A 20,786-nucleotide genomic window follows, 5' to 3' on the forward strand; every position below is an offset into this window, starting at 1 on the left:
GGAGGCTGGACTTTGAAAATGACAGTATAAGACTGGAAGTGAGTGGGAAAAACATTATAGTGCCATTCTCTAAAAAAAAAAAAGAAAGCTTACAGAGAGGGAAGGTGAGCAGATTCTGATTAGATATTATAGGAAGAGAACAGATCTGGAAGGGTATAACGAATATGGGGTAGAAGTGGAGGTAGATCCTGATGAAATGCTCTTAGTAGAGAATAATTCAAGGTTTAGACGAAACTCAAAAAGGGGAGCTGAAGGATGTCTTACTCAAACATAAAAAAGTTTTCTCTGATCAGCCAGGCTTGGTAAGAGACTATGAGTGTTACTTGAATGTTAAAGAAGGTGCACATTTTTTTAAGAAACCAATACCAATTGCTGAAAAACATAAATAAGCTGTGAGGGATTTAATACAGAGCATACTTAAATGGGGAATAATAGAGAAAGCAGTAAGTGTATTTAACAATCCATTAGTTGTGGTGATCAAGAAGGTTAAGTCAGTAAGGTTGGTACTAGATGCAAGAGCCTTAAATAAGGTGGTTTTACCGGAAAGTGACCGACCCAAAAACATTGACAAACTGCTGCAAAAATTTAAGGGAGCTAAATTCTTTACATCAATGGATGTAACTTGTGGTTACTGGAACTTGCCTCTGGCTAAAGAATCAAGGAAGTACACAGAATTCTTGTTTGAAGGCCGGTGTTATTAGTACAAATTCGTTCCTTTCGGATTAAATTTAAGTGTTTGTGCTTTTGTTAGAGCAATATCATAGGTTTTACGTGATGAGCTGCTTAGAAAAATTACAGTATATGTTGATGATGTGCTGATTTCCACATCTACTTCGGATGAACACTGCGTACTGGTAGACAAGGTTTTATAAGCTACTGAAAAAGGGGGAATGAAATTGAAGTTGGACAAGACAGAATTTGTGAAGAAAGAGTTGAAGTTTTCAGAACATATTATTAGTGGGGAAGGAATACTTCCAGATCCTGGAAAAATGGAAGAAATTAGGGGTTATAAGGCCCCTACTAATAGAAGAGATTTGAAGGGTATGTACGGATTATTTGGATTCTATCGTCATTTTGTGCCAGGTCAACTGTTTAATACTCCATGTTTAAGGAACATTTTAAAGAAAAATGTACCGTACAAATGGACAGCTGAGCATCAGTCAGCATTTGAAGAGCTGAAAGCAGCGTTATGTAATAGTCAAGTACTACACCACCCAGACTTTACAAAACTGTTTTGTTTAGTAGTGGATGCATGTGGTTATGGAATTGGTGTTGAGTTATTGCAAGTGGATACAGAGGGAGAAGAAGAAATTCACAACACTATAGCATTTGCAAGTAGGTCCTTAAAGCAGTCTGAGAAAAATTATTGCATTTCAGAACAAGAAGCCTTAGCTATTGTTTTTGGTTTGCATAAGTTTCAACAGTATTTGTTGGGACATAAAGTGACTGTATATAGCAATCACAGGGCTTTGACTTACTTACAGACTTGTAAACTTAAGCACCAGACACTAACCCGGTGGGCAATGTATGTACAGCAATTCGACATAGAAATTAGATATAAAAAGGATCTGAAAATGTGGTAGCAGATGCATTATCTAGAAGTATGGAGAATGAGGAAGAAAGTGAAAGTCCAATGTTGAGTCAGGCAGGGGTATGTAATTTTGCAGTTATGATGAAAATAGATGAGGAAGGACAGTTGAAAAAGATTTGTAAAAATTTACGAAGAGAGCAGAATCAAGATGACAATATCAAGTTGGTAAAGAGTTATTTGGGTGATCCTGCACACCCTAAAGTAGCAGAATACTACCAAATATACAAGGGCATTCTGTTTAGGAGAAAGAAGAATACCGACAGTCGGTGGAAACTTTGTTTTCCTGGGCAGCATGTAGACCTACTTATTGACTATGTACATAAAAAGTTTGGACATTATGGGGCAAAGAAGTGCATAGCAAAGCTGAGTGAGACAGTAATATTTAATAACATGTGGCATCAAGTACAGAAGAGAGTAAAAATGTGTGACCAATGTCAGAAAGTTCGAGCCAATAACAGAATTGTGCAAGGCGAAATGTACTCGGTAGAGCCTCAGAATAGACTAGAGCTAGTCGCGGTGGACCTTTTTGGACCATTGCCTGTATCTAGAGGGGGGTGTGAGTATGTGTTCGTTTTGGTAGATGGGTTTACGAAATTTGTGAAGTTCTATCCAGTTAGGAAAACAAATGCAAAGGTATTAGTGAGTAAATTGCAGAAAGACTATTTTGTTACAATAGGGGTACCAAAAGCAATATTATCGGACAATAGTCTGCAGTTTGGATCAAAAAGATTTAAAGAATGTTTGGAAAGAAAAAATATTGAACACATTAAAATTTTGGCATACTTTCCTCAGGGGAATATGTATGAGCGAATTATGAAGGAGCTCAACAGACTGTGTCGAATGTATTGCCACAGAAAGCATACTGCATGGGCACAATATTTAGAATATTTTGAGGAAGTGATAAACCATCTAAAGCATGAGGCAACAGGTTTTGCTCCTTGTGAACTGATGTGAGGTGTAAGACCTAATAACTTATTATTCGATGTTGTGGAATTTCCAGCTATCATTGATTTAGCCCAGGATCAGAAGGAAACTGTAGCTTGAGAGAACATAAAGAAGAAGGCATTAGAGCGAAAGAGGAGGCATGATGCAAGGGCACCGCCTACAAGCTATAAGATAGGAGACATAGTTCTTGTTAAAACCAGAGAAAAGTCCAAAAAGATAGCTTCGGAAACTAAAAAGTTTACCGACGAGTACATGGGTCCATTCAGAGTTATTGAAAAGCTGCACTCAAATGCAAATAGGTTGGCATATTGGAAATCAGGAAAGTTGTTGGGATTGCATAATATTATTGACCTGAAAAGATATGTGCATGTAGAATAGGATCTGAGAGTACTAAAACCCCAGAGGGCGCTGTACTCTTTGCAATACTAGGTGACTGACAATCACCAGGTGCTCGAGTTATTGACAATACTACTTCACTTTCTTTTTGTGTTGTCAGTCTTCCTCTTCTATCTTTATGAACTTATCTGTCATCTTTCATATTCTTCATTCTATTGGAAATGAGAAGGAGTAGCAGGGGGTGTTGTTATGATGAATAGTAGTAACAGTGCGAGTAAAGTATGTGTCGAAAAAGGAATTGAGAAAGTTAGAGTAATGAGACAGGCGGATATAATTTGAAAAATAAAATAATGCGTTATGGTGATTTTGCAGTAGTGAGGTGTTGTCATGTTGTATATGAAGGTATATGTTTTGAAGTAGTAGTGAGAGAAGTAACAGAGATGACTAATTATAGAGTATAACAAAAGGGCCCAGAGAAATTTACCGGAGGTGATTAATAAAATAAACCGATAGAGATGACAACCAAAATATTACTGATACTAATGCTACCAGGTGTGAAAGGTAAGAGTGAAGGGGCATTTATAATGGATTTTGTAAATAGTTATATGAATTTGAATTTAATATCTTATGTGATTTTGAAGTCGTGCTCAAGTTTTGAATTTTGTGTAGTATTTGTTATTGTAAAAGACTTCTTGAAATTTTTTGAAGAAGAAATCATAAAGTTAAGCGTATTTATGGAACTTGGTAAAAGCTGTCATAAAGACTTTGCTGTAGTTGTCAAGTTTTAAGAAAAGGTTTAGTAGATAGGGAATAATCAGAATTTAACCTAATTAAGTGATTTCAGTGTATGCCTTCATAGCAACGCATAAATTTGCTGAAGTAGTTAAACACCTTAAAAGAAAATGCAAATTTTCTTGCAGTTTAAGAGTTAAATGTTCTGTTAATTTGCTTTGAATACTTAAAATATAATTAATTAAAGAGTATAGCATAGGGAGAACAATTTTATACTATATATTGAGACGGTTATGAATATTAGTAGTCTTAGACGAAACTATGTTCTGTAGGTAAAAACCACTGTACAATAAGGACTGGCCTGAGAGTGGACCAATGTGCAATGTTATGGACGCCAACCAACCAAGGTGTTGTGACATGCTAAGAGAAAAATTGTGAGGTAGAGGACACTTATGCAGTGCAACATGTAAGATAGGCGTGATTTCAAAATTACACCAGGACACCAATCAAAGTACGGGTGGAGATTCAATGAAATATTGAGTTCATGTAAATAAGAGGAGGTAAAAGGAAAAAATATAATTGTAATGGACAAGAACTATTTTATGTAAAGTCACAATTTGTGGAAAATTTGGTTTTGAAGGAAAAAATTAATTAGTTCAGTTGTAAAGTTTTGTAAAAAATTCCTTAAAAAAATCAAAAAGTTTTGTAAAATGTTAGACTTAGTTAGGCTAGTATGCCAAGTCCGAAGTAAGAATTCTGTATCTTAGATTAGTAATTTTAAAATTTCACATTTGTTTTGAGAATAAGGAGACAGTTGCGATGTAGTAAAATTATAAAAAGTTGTTTTCAACAATTTTAACAATTACAGGGGGTGTGAGGCATAGCGCCTTCGCATCGCTCCTGTCACTTGTTAGGATGATATCATTATAGGCGTAAGTCATCAACAGATGTCACCAGCTGACATGGACCTGAGTTACAGAACTGCACGTAGTTGTACTAGTAGGCGGCAGAGGTCAGCAGTTGATGGACAATGCTAGCAGTCATAGTCAAAACAATGTTGTAAAGTTATGTTTGATTAATATTTAATGTATTTGCATAATTATAATTGTTTTATATGTGTAGTAATTAGCAGTGTGAGTATTGTATGAGGGAAGAAGAGCAGAAGTAAATGAAAATTGTTTTCTTTATTCACGAAGTACCAGTTAAACTATACAAGGGATTTACTATAGTTAAATGTGCAGTCAGTTTATGGTACTAATAAATCATGAGTAGAACACAAATTAATTTGTAATTTCAGGAGTAATTTTATATTTGATACTTTTCTAAATTTATTTATTTAGCAATTGCAACCTGATTTGCTGTTTGTGATATCAGCCAATCATAAAAATGCAGGTTCGCGCCAATCTATGCTGGGAACAAAGCCTTTGGAGTGATCTAGGGGAGTTGGGGCTGAGCGTTCGAACTAGTAACAGGTGTCCTGCCAAACTGTATACAAAGTCGTCACAAACCTACATGGCTCATACAGTGAAGATCTCTATGGCATCTCCAACACCATCTTGAAACAAATAATTGACATTATTGTTGCCCCTCTTACCTTTCTGATCAATAGTACTTTTACAGCTGGAAAATTTCCTGAGGTCCTGAAGGCTACTATTGTTATCCCAATCTATAAAAAAGGAGAAAAAAACAAACCTGAAAGTTACCGTCCAATATCCCTCATACCTATATTATCCAAGATAATAGAATGCTGCATTAAAACACAACTTTGCAACTACTTTGCTGAACAAAATCTTTTTTCCTCCTCGCTCTTTGGTTTTAGGCCAGGATTGTCTACAATAAATGCAGTAGAAACTCTTGTGACAGACATACTTGATGGCTTTGAGAACAATTCTATCACTTGTGCTGTACTACTAGATCTGAGTAAAGCATTTGATACTGTATCCCACGAAATACTAATAAATAAACTAGAGTGCTATGGTGTAAAAAATAACGAACTGGCATTAATCAGATCATACCTGACAAACAGAACTCAGGTAGTTATCGTAAATAGCCAGCAATCAAATGCCCTACCAGTTGTAAGAGGCGTGCCACAAGGCTCAGTGCTTGGACCTTTTCTCTTCCTGGTATACATGAATGACTTGCCTACTTTCATGCTTCACAAGTCAATAATATATGCTGACGACACAACCCTGATTACCTCAGATAACAAATTGGAGGAAGTGAAGAAACAAACAAAAGCAATGCTTGAAAAGTCTGCCATATGGCTCCACAGTAACAAGCTGATACTCAACAGTAGCAAGACAGAAACTATGTATTTCTTCTTGCACAATCTACAGGAAAAATTAAATGAGTCTGACTCTGTAAGACTTCTAGGAATCCACCTGGACCCGAAATTAACATGGAACACCCACACGGAACTGTTATGTACCAGACTTTCTAGAGTAATCTTTTTGTTAAGGAAACTAAAAACATTAGTTAGCAGAAAACAACTTTTATCTTCTTATTATGCGTTCTTTGAATCTCACTTACAGTACGGAATAAAATTATGGGGCAACTCAACTGGTGCTCAGACAGTGTTCATGTGGCAGAAGAAAGCAATTAGAGCAATTACAGGTATTAAAAGCCAAGAATCATGTAGAAAGCACTTTAAGGAACTTAACATCTTAACATTACCTTCTCTGTATATAAAAGCGTGTCTTCTTTCCATAAAAAAACAAATACATACCTTAACGTCCAGAACAGATGTTCATTCACATGATACCAGATATAAAAACAATCTTAATGTAGACTTTACTAGGCTATCTAAGGTCCAAAGTAGCTTTCAGCAAACAGGATTAAAATTATATAACAAGTTACCACAATCACTGAAAGACCTACAAGGAGATGCCTTCAAGAAGCAGCTGCACAAATTGTTAGCTGATAAGTGTATCTATGATGTAAAGGAATTAGAATGTAGTAGAGAGTGAGAGTAACTATGATGTCAAGGAAGTGGAATGTAGTAGAGAGTAACTATGATGTTATGGAATTATAATGTAGAGAATAACTCTTTATCCTCATGTAATGTAATCTGAATGTACATAGTTTCCCAATTTTAGATTCACTATCAAATGTAATGTCAAAACTGTCTATTTCAACAAATGTTGGCTAATGACAAGTAATAAATAAATAAATAAATAAATAAATAGTAACATCTCATTGAAAGCAGCTCCAACGAAACTACTGTAAAATCACGGAAAAATGCTAATTATCAGTTTGCGAAGTAGTACAAAGTTTATTTAAGTGAATGGTATAGTGAAAGTTGTGTGGAATTTCGGACCGAATATCAAAATTATTGCTTTTGTCTGTTAGTTAAAACAGCATGGCATGTTGTACGATCTAAGACTGCAACAGGTATTACATGTAGAGCAGAGTGCACAACATTTGAGCAAGCATTTTCATAACTAAACGATCTGGTGAACTCTATTAACTTCGGTAACGGGTCTAAATACCATAAGCTGGCTACGTGTGTGATTGTGGTGTGCATGTGAACTTTACATTGTGTTGCCACTTAGTACAGACTTGGCAGTATTAACTGTGATCTTTATTGTAAAAATACACCTGAAAATTTACATTGCCAAGTTAAAACTTTTATTTCAGTAGCTAGCCACATCCCGTTTAGCGGACAATTCTATATATGTTGCGACCTGCAATAGACAGTAGTGGTCTAGTATTTTCTACTACAACTTTTAGCTATACAAATGAACATTGCTGGACACTGGCAGGGCAGTAAAGAGTAACGTGCCGTGCCGCATAGTGGTCTAGTGATCACATAATGTAGCCATGAAGTGGTGGTACTGAATCGCTCCATTCCATTTTTTTTTCTCAATCACATTTCGGTCATCTGGAAAAATAGTCACCCTGATGGATCTCAAAAATAATTCCCTTAAATTTCTAACCCACCTGTAACACCAGAATCTCCACAACAATTCTGCCACAAAGCTCGCAACTGTGTCAAGACCAAGTTTAGTTCTAGAGTTTCCGCACCCTACAGTGTCTCCAGGCAGCTGGCTATTGGCTGCACGCCACTCACCTATTTCATAAGGCATCGTAAGACCACCTGAATGTTGCACTATGATTGTGTTTCTCAACTGTCATTTTCTGATTTGAAGTTCTTTTATCTTACAGTTACGTACTGGATTTTGCATGCTTGAAACTTATAAATGATGTTCATGAGTTGTAAAATAGAGTCACAAGTGGAAAAAGTCTGACATTTGTAACATATTGTTTTCTCTTAGTTTAACAGGGGTGTGAAGGCAGCAAGACATATCAAAACACTTGCACTGTGTGTGGAGTGATTGCTTTTGGGCAAAACACACCAGCAAAGGATGTTACTGTTTCAAGAACTGTCTTTCATTGTCATGACTCATTTTCTACATTCAGGAAGTCTCAATAACTGATATATGTGATAAACTGTGACCACTTAACCATAGTATGCTGTTTTCATTTAATAGACAAGGTTCAGAAGTTGGGTGTAGGTGTAGAATAGGCTCTAACTGAAAGCAACAACTATCCAATGGATGACTATTACTACATTTTAGCTAGAATGCCATCATTTTCCTCATTGAGAATTCCTATGCAGTATTGTTACATGTGTCTAGTTATGACATAATTATGCTAACTTCTTAAGAAGAAATTGACGGCTGAGCTGTTAGAAAATACATTTCCTCAAGCAAAGAGCAGCTGATAGTTCAATAAGGATGTTGTGCACTATGAAACCATCCCCAGGGTCTTGTCTATCACATTTGGTGTTTGTTTCCAACAACCAAGAATTGTAATTCAGCTTACCATGGTAACCTTATGATGAAAGTCTGTTTTAATAAAACAGAAGGTACTGAAACACGAGCTTGCCTACAACAGCGTGAATGAAAAAGATATTATTCATCAAATGGAAACAGTATGCAAATTGGTCTTTCATGCTGTGATTTCATACTGTGATTGTCACGTCCTTATTGTCCCAGTTTATCAGTTGTAGCCACAACTAGAACTGATAAACTGCAATACAAAAGATGAGATTAGTTGAAATTTCCAGCTGGAATGATCTCCCTGGACTCAAAAGCATAAAGTGATACACCAATGTCATACCTTTAAAGGAAATAACTCAGATTATTCAAACTGACAAGAAAATATCAAGTGAATTTGTCAGGATATTTATATACCATCCAGGAAGTAACTCAGCAGTCACACCGTTGTCGAACATATTCTACATTACTGCAAAGTTTCAGTTATACCACTAGCAGGAAGGATTCGTTTCACCAGACCGAGTGAAGCCTGGCATGGAAGTGAGCACCTCTTGTGTCTGAAAGACACAGTGGAAGAGGGCCTGAGTACCAAAATTTTTTGTCAATGGATTTTATTTGTGTTTGTGAACTAGAACATAGTGACTGCAGTTTAAACTTCATAATTCAGTAACTGCCCAATTAGTTCTGTTTTTTCTGTCATAAGTACATTGAAAACTTAAAAGCTAATTCACCAAATATGGCTTACATGTCTGGAATGCCTCAAGTGGTTATACTGCATACATTATGAGAAGGTAACAGGTGTTTTAATCATTACTGGTTTTGGAAACATTTTTCTTAAGAATTCTGTCATTCGTACCATCACCAAAACAGAAGAACACAAATGGAAGAACAGCCCAGCTTTTATTGCAAAACATGAACATCCAAGGAGAGGCTGCATAAGCTGTGAATAACGTTGCATTCCAAACCAAGAATTATCCGAAAAGTGGGCTCAGAAGTTTGTGTAGAAATTGACACCAGCATATATGCACAGTGTTAGTTCGATTCGAGCTGCTTCTAACTTGGAAGGAGAAGCAGTGTCATCAGGACAAGGAATGAGAAATGAAAAATGCAGACAGTAATTTCTGGAATAAGTCATCCTTAAGCAAAACTGTCATTAAGGCTATAAATACTGAAAGACTGTCAAATATCTTCTCATTATGGTTACAACCAGGTTTTAAATTGTAAGACATTTCCTGGGGCAGATGTGGATTCTGACCACAATCTATTCGTTATGAACTGCAGATTGAAACTGAAGAAACTGCAAAAAGGTGGGAATTTAAGGAGATGGGACCTGGATAAACTGAAAGAACCAGAGGTTGTAGAGAGTTTCAGGGAGAGCATAAGGGAACAATTGACAGGAATGGGGGAAAGAAATACAGTAGAAGAAGAATGGGTAGCTCTGAGGGATGAAGTATGAAGGCAGCAGAGGATCAAGTAGGTAAAAAGACGAGGGCTAATAGAAATCCTTGGGTAACAGAAGAAATATTGAATTTAGTTGATGAAAGGAGAAAATATAAAAATGCAGTAAATGAAGCAGGCAAAAAGGAATACAAACATCTCAAAAATGAGATCGACAGGAAGTGCAAAATGGCTAAGCAGGGATGGCTAGGCTTGTAGAGGCTTGTCTCACTAGGGGTAAGATAGATACTGCCTACAGGAAAATTAAAGAGACCTTTGGAGAGAAGAGAACCACTTGTATGAATATCAAGAGCTCAGATGGCAACCCAGTTCTAAGCAAAGAAGGGAAGGCAGAAAGGTGGAAGGAGTATATAGAGGGTTTATACAAGGGCGATGTACTTGAGGACAATATTATGGAAATGGAAGAGGATGTAGATGAAGACGAAATGGGAGATAAGATACTGTGTGAAGAGTTTGACAGAGCACTGAAAGACCTGAGTCGAAACAAGGCCCCGGGAGTAGACAACATTCCATTTGAACTACTGATGGCCTCGGAAGAGCCAGTCATGACAAAACTCTACCATCTGGTGAGCACGATGTATGAGACAGGCGAAATACCCTCTGACTTCAAGAAGAATATAATAATTCCAATCCCAAAGAAAGCAGGTGTTGACAGATGTGAAAATTACCGAACTATCAGTTTAATAAGTCACAGCTGCAAAATACTAACGTGAATTCTTTACAGACGAATGGAAAAACTGGTAGAAGCCGACCTCGGGGAAGATCAGTTTGGATTCCGTAGAAATGTTGGAACACGTGAGGCAATACTGACCTTACAACTTATCTTAGAAGAAGGATTAAGAAAAGGCAAACCTATGTTTCTAGCATTTGTAGACTTAGAGAAAGCTTTTGACAATGTTAACTGGAATACTCTCTTTCAAATTCTGAAGGTGGCAGGGGTAAAATACAGGGAGCGAAAGGCTATTTACAGTTTGTACAGAAACCAGATGGCAGTTATAAGAGTTGAGGGGCATGAAAGGGAAGCAGTGGTTGGGAAAGGAGTAAGACAGGGTTGTAGCCTCTCCCCGATGTTATTCAATCTGTATATTGAGCAAGCAGTAAAGGAAACAAAAGAAAAATTCGGAGTAGGTATTAAAATTCATGGAGAAGAAGTAAAAACTTTGAGGTTCGCCGATGACATTGTGATTCTGTCAGAGACAGCAAAGGACTTGGAAGAGCAGTTGAACGGAATGGACAGTGTCTTGAAAGGAGGATATAAGATGAACATCAACAAAAGCAAAACGAGGATAATGGAATGTAGTCAAATTAAGTCGGGTGATGCTGAGGGAATTAGATTAGGAAATGAGACACTTAAAGTAGTAAAGGAGTTTTGCTATTTAGGGAGTAAAATAACCGATGATGGTCGAAGTAGAGAGGATATAAAATGTAGACTGGCAATGGTAAGGAAAGCGTTTCTCAAGAAGAGGAATTTGTTAACATCGACTATAGATTTAAGTGTCAGGAAGTCGTTTCTGAAGGTATTTGTAAGGAGTGTGGCCATGTATGGAAGCGAAACATGGACGATAACTAGTTTGGACAAGAGGAGAATAGAAGCTTTCGAAATGTGGTGCTACAGAAGAATGCTGAAGATAAGGTGGGTAGATCACGTAACTAATGAGGAGGTATTGAATAGGATTGGGGAGAAGAGAAGTTTGTGGCACAACTTGACTAGAAGAAGGGATCAGTTGGTAGGACATGTTTTGAGGCATCAAGGGATCACAAATTTAGCATTGGAGGGCAGTGTGGAGGGTAAAAATCGTAGAGGGAGACCAAGAGATGAATACACTAAACAGATTCAGAAGGATGTAGGTTGCAGTAGATACTGGGAGATGAAGAAGCTTGCACAGGATAGAGTAGCATGGAGAGCTGCATCAAACCAGTCTCAGGACTGAAGACCACAACAACAACATGGTTACAATGTACCACTGCTAATGATATGTCAGTAAAAGCAAAGAGTGTCCATGTTGAAGAGCTTTCCAACTTGCATTATGCTGAAGACAGAGAAATACTATGATAAAAATATGTTCACCATGCTGAGCACTGGGCTAATTTTCTATGCACTGCTTCAAGTCAGTGCACAGTGTTAGAGTCTCTGATGGTATCACTTATGAATGATACCTCTATCCTGTTACAGTACTTATAAGAGAATTATCAGGGTTTAATATGATGGCACAGATGGGCAAAGAACTCTAGTACCAACATAGACTATCTATATGCTGCTGATTGATGATGCTAAACTACCACTATGTCAGATTGTAGCTCATACTTATTTTCTGATCATGAAAGAGTTTCTCAGCAATGGGTGAATAGCATCCACACCATGGTACCCCACTGATAACGCAGACCCATAACTTGCCAATTAATCATGGTGAAACGCCATATGTTTGCATCTTTCTGGGAGTGACCTTTTTTTTTTTTTCTTTTTTCTTCTTTCCCAGTAGACTTTCACCTCATTTTGGAAGCGATAAACAATTCCTACAGCCTATCACTTCATAGTTCACATCCACTCCCTCCCCACTCTATCCAACCACAACAAAAACTGTGGATGTTTTAAAATATGACACTGGATGCGGTTTCGTACCTACCTTTCCTGCTACTAGTTGTTAACCTTTTTTGAGTGGCTATTCTGCTGTTACTCTAAACATGAATATGTAAGGTAAATACAAATATTTTACTGTGGTAAACATCCAGTATCTCCATTCTGCCAGCTCCATCATTCACAATGCAGTAAAAAGAGTTACATAAATATGCTTATGACTGACAAGCAATATTGTTGTAGTAACTGGCAAGGTGTGGTGAATTCCATCAGCCATCTGACACTTACGAACTCATGTGTTTCATAGGATTCGTTTAGTTGATTTTGTTGTGGTCATTTTCAATTAAAATAGAGGAATAGGAGAAATATCTGTCTTTAAACGTACATTTGTAGTGGGATCTGAATGTATGGCTACAGTTGCAGCAGAACACAGCTGCTGATTTATCGTTGAGAATGCAAATATTCTCTCATTCTGTTATTACAGGCTAAGGCAGAAATTAGCTGTTATAATTATTTATTTTATATGTAATTTAACATTTTGTAACCCACTTCATGCATGTTTTGCTCCTGATCAGGCATTTATGCATACTGAAGATCATTACTTAAAGATAGTCTTAGCATAGAACTGTTTTGTTCAATGTTCACCACTGGAGTGGCTATCTGAGTATCTATGGGGAAGCAGTGCCAGTGAATGGTCAGAAATCTTGTGGTGGCTTCTGCTGTTGTGGAATTGCAGCTTTTCATTTTTTGTGATTGAAATCATGGCCTGTGCGAGCTGCAGGTAATGTTTCTTAAGAGAAACATTTTCAAAGTCTTTAATGAACAAAAAACCAGTTATTTTCTCATAATGTATACAGTGCAACCACTCAAAATGCTTCATACATGTGAATCATGTTTAGTGAATTAGCTTTTAAGTTTTCAATGCACTTACAACATAAAAAGAGAAATAATTATGACAGTTACTGATTTATTAAATTTAATCTGCCGTCAGAGCATGTTACTTTCAGTTAGAGCCTGTTGTACACCTACACCCAACTTCTGAACCTTGTCTATTGAATGCAAATAGCGTACTACAGTTAAATGGCCATGGTCTACCACATATCTCAGTTACTGAGACTTCCTGAATGTAGAAAATGAGTCATGACAGAATGAAAGACAGTTCTTGAAACAGTAAAATCCTTTGCTGATGTGTTTTGCCTAAAAGCAATCACTCCATACACAGTGCAATTGTTCAAATATGTCTAGCTGCCTTCACATGTCTGTTAAACTAAGAGCAAACAATGTGTTACAAATGTTATACTTTTTTCCACTTGTGACTCTATTTTACAACTCATGAACAACATTCATAAGTTTCAAGCATGCAAAATCCAGTATGTAACTGCAAGATAAAAACTCCAAATTAGAAAATGACCCTTGAGAAACACAATTGTAGTGCAACATTCACCTGGTCTTATGATACCTTATGAAGCTGGCGAGTGGTGTGCGGCCAATAGCCAGCTGCCAGGAGCGACTGTAGGGTGAGGAAACTATTGAGCTAAACTTGGTCTTGACACAGTTGCGATCTGTGTGGCGGAATTGTTGTGGAGATTTCTGGTATTACAAGTGGGTTAAAAATTGAAAGGAATTATCTGTGAGCTCCATCAGGCTGACTGCTTTTGTAGACAATTGAAACATGATTGAGAAAAAAGAAAAAAAGTGGAATGAATTGGATTCAATCTCCCAACTTCGTGGCTACATTGTGCAGCATTTACCACTAGACTTTGAGCAGTTACAGCCTTGCAGCCTCTCGAGGAAAGGACAACACTTCCTCCAGACATGTCTGCATTCTACAGTGTTGCCAGACTGTGCATATCATTGGACTTAGATTTCTGAGGGGTTGAAGAGAGGCAGCAACCTCTTCAGTAGTTGCAGGGACAACAGTCTGGATGATTGACTGATCCGTCCTTTTAATACCAGCCAAAATGGTCTTGCTGTGCTGGTACTGCAATTGGCTGAAGACAAGGGGGAATTGCAGCCATAATTTTTCCCCAGGGCTTGCAACTATACTGTATGGTTAAATGATGATGGCATCCTCCTGAGTAAAATATTCTGGAGATGAAATAGTCCCCCATTCAGATCTCTGGGCGGGGGCTACTCAGGAGGGATGCCATCATAAGGAGAAACAAAACTAGCATTCTGTGGATACGTGATGAAGCAGCATCTGTGCTCTGCAGCATGTTAAGACATGAAGAAGCAAAAAGCACACCCAAAACCAACACAGAATTTCATTTCCTTGTGACCACAGTATCTACCGCTTTAGCCTGACATCTGAGTCACTTTCTACTCTCACCAACCACAGAGACCTGGAAAATCTCAGCCTGGCACCATTCCAGTCACACCCATCACACAGATCTCCTTGTGTGCCTGAGACAGATGACTTCAGAGGTGGGCAGCACCCCTATTTATTGTTTTCTTTACCAGAACAATATTTGGGTTTCGTGATCTCCTGTTATATACAAGTCACAAGTCACAATGAACATGGAAACATGTAACACCTGTGTGTGTGTGTGTGTGTGTGTGTGTGTGTGTGTGTGTGTGTGTGTGAGAGAGAGAGAGAGAGAGAGAGAGAGAGAGAGAGAGAGAGAGAGAGAGAGAGAGAGAGGGGGGGGGGGGGGGGGGAGAACACACCTGAATGTGTTTGTTGCACAAATGTGCAGTTCCATTTAGTGTCAACTTACACTAATTACTGGTGTTATTATGTACACTTTCTCTTCACTTGGATGCACTGCTTGATTCAAGTGTTTGGTGGAGTGTAGAGAGATTGTCATGAAAAACAAATAAGTGGTACTGATCCCCCCTACATTAACATTCCCATAAATCTCTTAAGAGGGATTTTTAAGAATCTATGGATATTCTCCTCTTGTCTGGTTCAGATATACTGGTAATATTTCACTATATGTAATGATACTGAATTTCTTACCCCCAATAAAATCTCAATTAATTTTTATAAATAAAATTTACTTGGTCTTTTATTTTAAAGTACTTACCACTTTCATCAATGATGGCATTAACTGGCACCTAATTACATATGTCTGTACATGTCAAAATCACAAACATACCACAGCACTCCACATTTATAATTGCCAGCTTTCCCATACAAAATGCTACCTCTAAAGAATCAGCATCTGTTGATAGCTTTGTTTGGATGCATTTTGATACTAGATTACACAGTGCGCTCACTACTGCCCTCACTTCTCACAATTATCCTATCACATGATTCACAAACAGATTCTTGTGTCACCTTAGCAATTTCACAACTTCTGACTTCGCTATACAGAAAATAATTGTACCAATTCTCAAACAATGTTATATTGATCTGCAATTCATCAGGCAACTTCTACATCAAGTTATATAACCCCAAGCGTGGTCCCATGCTACCCACTACTAGCCCTACACCACCACTACCAACTGCCACATCCTGCTAATCCAGTTCTATGCCCACCGTCCTTCCATTTCCTTGCTGTGCGATTCATACCATTGCAACATTCCTTACGCCATAGACAACCTGTGTACCATGGTACACCCACATATTTCACCACCATTACTGGTAATCAGTGGGAAAGCCACCTGTGGGATACAAGCCACACCATGTATTATTTGATAGTCACTTAAACAACTTTCTGTATTATTATGATGCAGTTCATACATGACAGCGCATGGTACCAGTATGGTCCATAAAGGCTCTCACAAAACCAGATTTTTCAGGGAGTCGTAGCTCAGGTTGTATTGCTCACAAAGATAAGAGGTCAATTGTTTTAGAGAGCCATTGGCCTAGCAACCGTATATCTGTTGAAAGAAAAGACATACTGTAACTATCCTCTCAGTACAGAGTCAAAATTTAAACATTACACACTTCCTACAGCCCAGACAAACTGAGAAATTGGTTGGTTGTTTTGCATTAGGTATGGTCGAGAGTCGACCTTAGGTGACTTATAAAAGCACCATTTGTTCATAGGTAGTTTCTGAGAAAACCATGATTTTTCTGATACCAAAAGTACTAACTGTGGGGATGGTCACTTCTATAATTTCTATTGATGGCAAATCACTGAAATTTTTGCTGTGTTCTTTAGACATACTCAGGAAACGTTGTAACTTTTTTCAGAATCATTATCCATTACTGAGATCTAAAGGATGACTGTTACTATACTTGTGCATGTAATTTTGAGTTTTAGGGGTAAATGTAGTTTTAACTGACATTGTGAACACATGTCAAGAGTTCTAGAGTCATTGCAAGGGTTCTTAGGTCAACAAACTACGATTTTAGTCATCAATTTTTTCACCAATAAAACTTTATAATGTGTACTTCACACCTGTGGCACAAAGTGACAAAAATGTACTGAAAACGGTCTTAACATGCCTGAAAAAAAAATTACTCTTTTAAGAGGCAGATCAAAGCAGAGTGTTTTTGATGAATTGTGATTGATGAGCAAATGATTCAGAAAAATGTAAAGTAAATGATTTTGTTTAACATTATATGAACTTATTTGTTGTGTCCAAGTATATAAATGTGTTGAAGTATATAAACAAACCGTCAAAAGTTTACTTACCTAAATAATTCATTTTATGCATGCAGCACACCCAGCTGTAGCAGGAAAAAGAAGGGAACTAGCAGAAAAGTGCTCCTGTTGGAGCACAAAAAAGGTGAATAAGTTCTTTTTTAAAAGTGTCTGACAGGAAAGTGGGGAACCTACTGCCTCAGTCCTCATTCTGCCTTCCTCACCAAAAGATTTGGCAAGCAGACATGTTCGTGCTTTTTGAGCTGAATGAGAGTTTCAGAGGGACAGCAATGGCAGAAGAGAGAGGAGACTGTGTGAGTGGGAGAGAAAGAGAGAGGAGACAGTGATGGTGGGAGAGTGAAAGTGGCAGAGAAAGAGAGAGAGAGAGAGAGAGAGAGAGAGAGAGAGAGAGAGAGAGATAGATATGGTTGAAGAGAATAATAGTGGGAACCAAAGAGAGAGGAGGTATTAAGGGTCAGTGAGAGAAAGTGGTACTAAAAGAGAAAGAGAGATGGATGGAGATAGAAACAGTGGCAGCAAAAGATAAAGGAGACAGTGGAAATGAAAAATACAGATGAGTGGAGACCACATGTAGGCTTGAGGACAAAGGGTGTATGGACGCTCCCAGACTAACAAACTTTTACCCTTAGGTGTAGGGGAGTGCACATTTTGGACCAAAATTTTAAAAACATGGGTGTAGGGGAAAAAATAAGTTGTACTGCCAGAATTTTTGGGCTGCTGGGGTATAATGTACAGTGTGGCACTGGGAAAGAAAGACAATAGGAAACACTAGAGCAGAGCACTATGACAATGACATGAAGTCATGGATTGGGAGGTTGTGACATGACAGAGGAAAAGGAGACTTGGGTACACGGTGTGAGTGCAGTGGATTAATGAAGACTGACACCAGGAGGATTATACAAGCAGAGGATCTGCTGCAATGATAGCTCTCATCTGCATATTCAGAAAAGCTGTTGCTAGAGGGAAGAATCCAGATGGCTTGAATTGTGAAGTGTAATTGAACTCTAGCACATTGTGCTCAGCAGCATGTTCCACCACTAGGTGGTCAACTTCAGAAAGAGAGGTTTTTCTATGATAAACATCATGTACCTCAGACCACACAGGAAAAAAAGTCTGTCAAACACTATTATTTTCAAAATGTAGTGTGCAACTAAAATTTTGTAAATTAAAATGTGTGTAATGTAAAAGATAAACTTTATTCACACATTCCAGCAATTTTCACCATTAACACAACAATTTTAGCTCCATATTTACATTAACAGAGAGACTAGATTTTTTTAACTATAATAAAGAGTAACAAATAAAAAAATAAATATTGTCATAAGGAATGTAATGAATGTATGACATACTTATGCTCAGAATAGTAAGTAGGTAAAACATTTGTGAACAGTGCATATGTAATAGCATCAATGCATTACAACTGGATTATTTGACATCATAAATTACAGTAATACCACTCTCACACTGTGGTGTCTTTGAAGTTGTTCCTTACTTGTTACAATTTGAACACAACTTTTAGCTCCACCATCTAGTCCTATTTATGCTTTCTCCCTTCCCCCACCCACCCTCATTAGTACCAGTATAACACAATTGAGACAATAATTTCAGCAGTTATTTTATTTCAGCATGGAGAGAATGAACATACCCATGAAAGCAAAAATGGATACTCCCATCTATTACAGCAGAATTATGAGGGACCCTTTTCCAATGCATAATTGACTTCTTTAGCTACATTAAACTTAAAAAAACATGCATTAATTTGAGTAAATCTTACTTTTATGCCAATATTGGAAATAACAAAATTGTGTTTTGAGTTTGCATGTTCATAAAAGATTTAAATAATAGCACATAAAGTTGGCAGATATTGAACTTAATCACAATACATGATAAAAGACAGGGTACAATTGATCTCTGTTTTTTATATGGCAAAAAATAATACAATATTGAAGAATAAAATTCAGAACATGAGTAACTGAAATATTTTTTGTTACAGTCTAATGTTACACTTCTTTTACAGTGTCATCCATTGTTGTAGACGTACTCAAGTTCTTCAGATCTGTTAAAGGTAAAAGTCTTACTAAGTGTGATGGTCTCTAACCAATCTAATACACACATGAAGAGGTTGAAAAAAATCAGCCAACCAGTTGCAGAACAAGGGTTTATTAGCCCTTATTGGCTCAAATGGCTCTGAGCACTATGCGATTTAACTTCTGATGTCATCAGTCACCTAGAACTTGGAACTAATTAAACCTAACTAACCTAAGAACATCACACACATCCATGCCCGAGGCAGGATTCGAACCTGCGACCGCAGCAGTCGCTTGGCTCCAGACTGTAGCGCCTAGAACCACATGGCCACTCCGACCGGCTAGCCCTTATTATCTTTTGACGTAGGTTTTGATATTTCTAAAATTATCTTCTTCAGAAGGAGTGGGCCTTGTTACATCACATGATGGTACATTAGAATAGCTGAAGGCAAGTGTTTCTTATCATATATGAAATTGACAAAAACAAGAATTATCCCAAGCCATGGCTTTAGATAGCAGCCACCTTACATTTACTGTACTTCAGAATGAATGCTCACCAGGAAATCCTAGAGGCTCTGTCTCTAGCATGATGTACACTTACCACAGACAAACATTTTATCCTGTGACTCCTGGTATAATTTTATGTTTTCAAGAGCCTCTACCTGTGGGCATTTATCAGTGAGCGTTCATTCTGGAGTATACTAAATGTAATCTGGCTACTATCTAAAGCTATGGCTTGGGGTAATTTGTCAATTTTATATATGACAAGAGCCACTCAGCTTCAGCTGTTTTAATGTACCATCATGTTATGTAACAAGGCCCACTCCTTCTGCAGAAGATATTTTTAGAAATATCGAAACTTGGGTCAAGGGCTAATAAACCTTTGTTTTGCAACTGCTTGGCTGAGTTTTTCAACTTCTTAAGATTTTGTATTACACACATTTGATGAAGTAAAACAGTGTATTTGAAACCATAGTAACAGCAGAGCAGCCAACCATTTGCAGGTAATGTGCACAGCACTCAAGTGGCCGTAAGATACACAGAACAGATGTGGCTGGATTTATAGAGGGGTGGAGAGATACACATTAAGAAGAAATTCAGAGGTGTCACTGTCTATGTAATGGACACCAAGATGACAAAATCAGTACTTCTAAAATGAGTTGTTACAAAGATAAAATTATACACAGTATATGAAGTTAATTACCATGCCTCTTATTTATCTGTAATAGATCTGAAAATGTTCCATATTTTTTCAAAAGCAGTTACTTGATGAAAATGCAAAACTTTATAGACTGTAACAAAATACATTTAAATATTTCACTTGCTGTAAGCTCCTCCATTTGACAGTATTTTATGCCAAGCCTCCACACATGAGACTGTCACAACAACAACCAATTTTTTAATGTTTTATTTAGAAACAGGTGCTTGGCTGCACTGCTCTGGTAATATCTATTTAAGATACACATGATGTGAATATTTTATAAGCAAATATTTTCAAATGCAGTGATGCAGTCACAAATCACTTGACAATATAATTATACTGCTGCTCTCATATTCATAATATTTTATTTGTTTATACAAGTTATCTTCTCTTTTAGCTTGGTGTTCCATCTGAATTAACTGTCATATTTTATACTGTACTCATATTGTTCATTATATGTAACATTTATTATTATTTTAAAATTCTGTAGACAAAAACAAGTTCATACAAAAAGCACTGTCAGTCACAGCTTTATTAAAACCCAGAAGGAACATTTAAAGCACTATTTGTCCTTTAAAATTTGTGTA

Source organism: Schistocerca cancellata, chromosome 6 (assembly GCF_023864275.1).
Source record: "Schistocerca cancellata isolate TAMUIC-IGC-003103 chromosome 6, iqSchCanc2.1, whole genome shotgun sequence".
NCBI classification, from domain to species: Eukaryota; Metazoa; Arthropoda; class Insecta; order Orthoptera; family Acrididae; genus Schistocerca; species Schistocerca cancellata.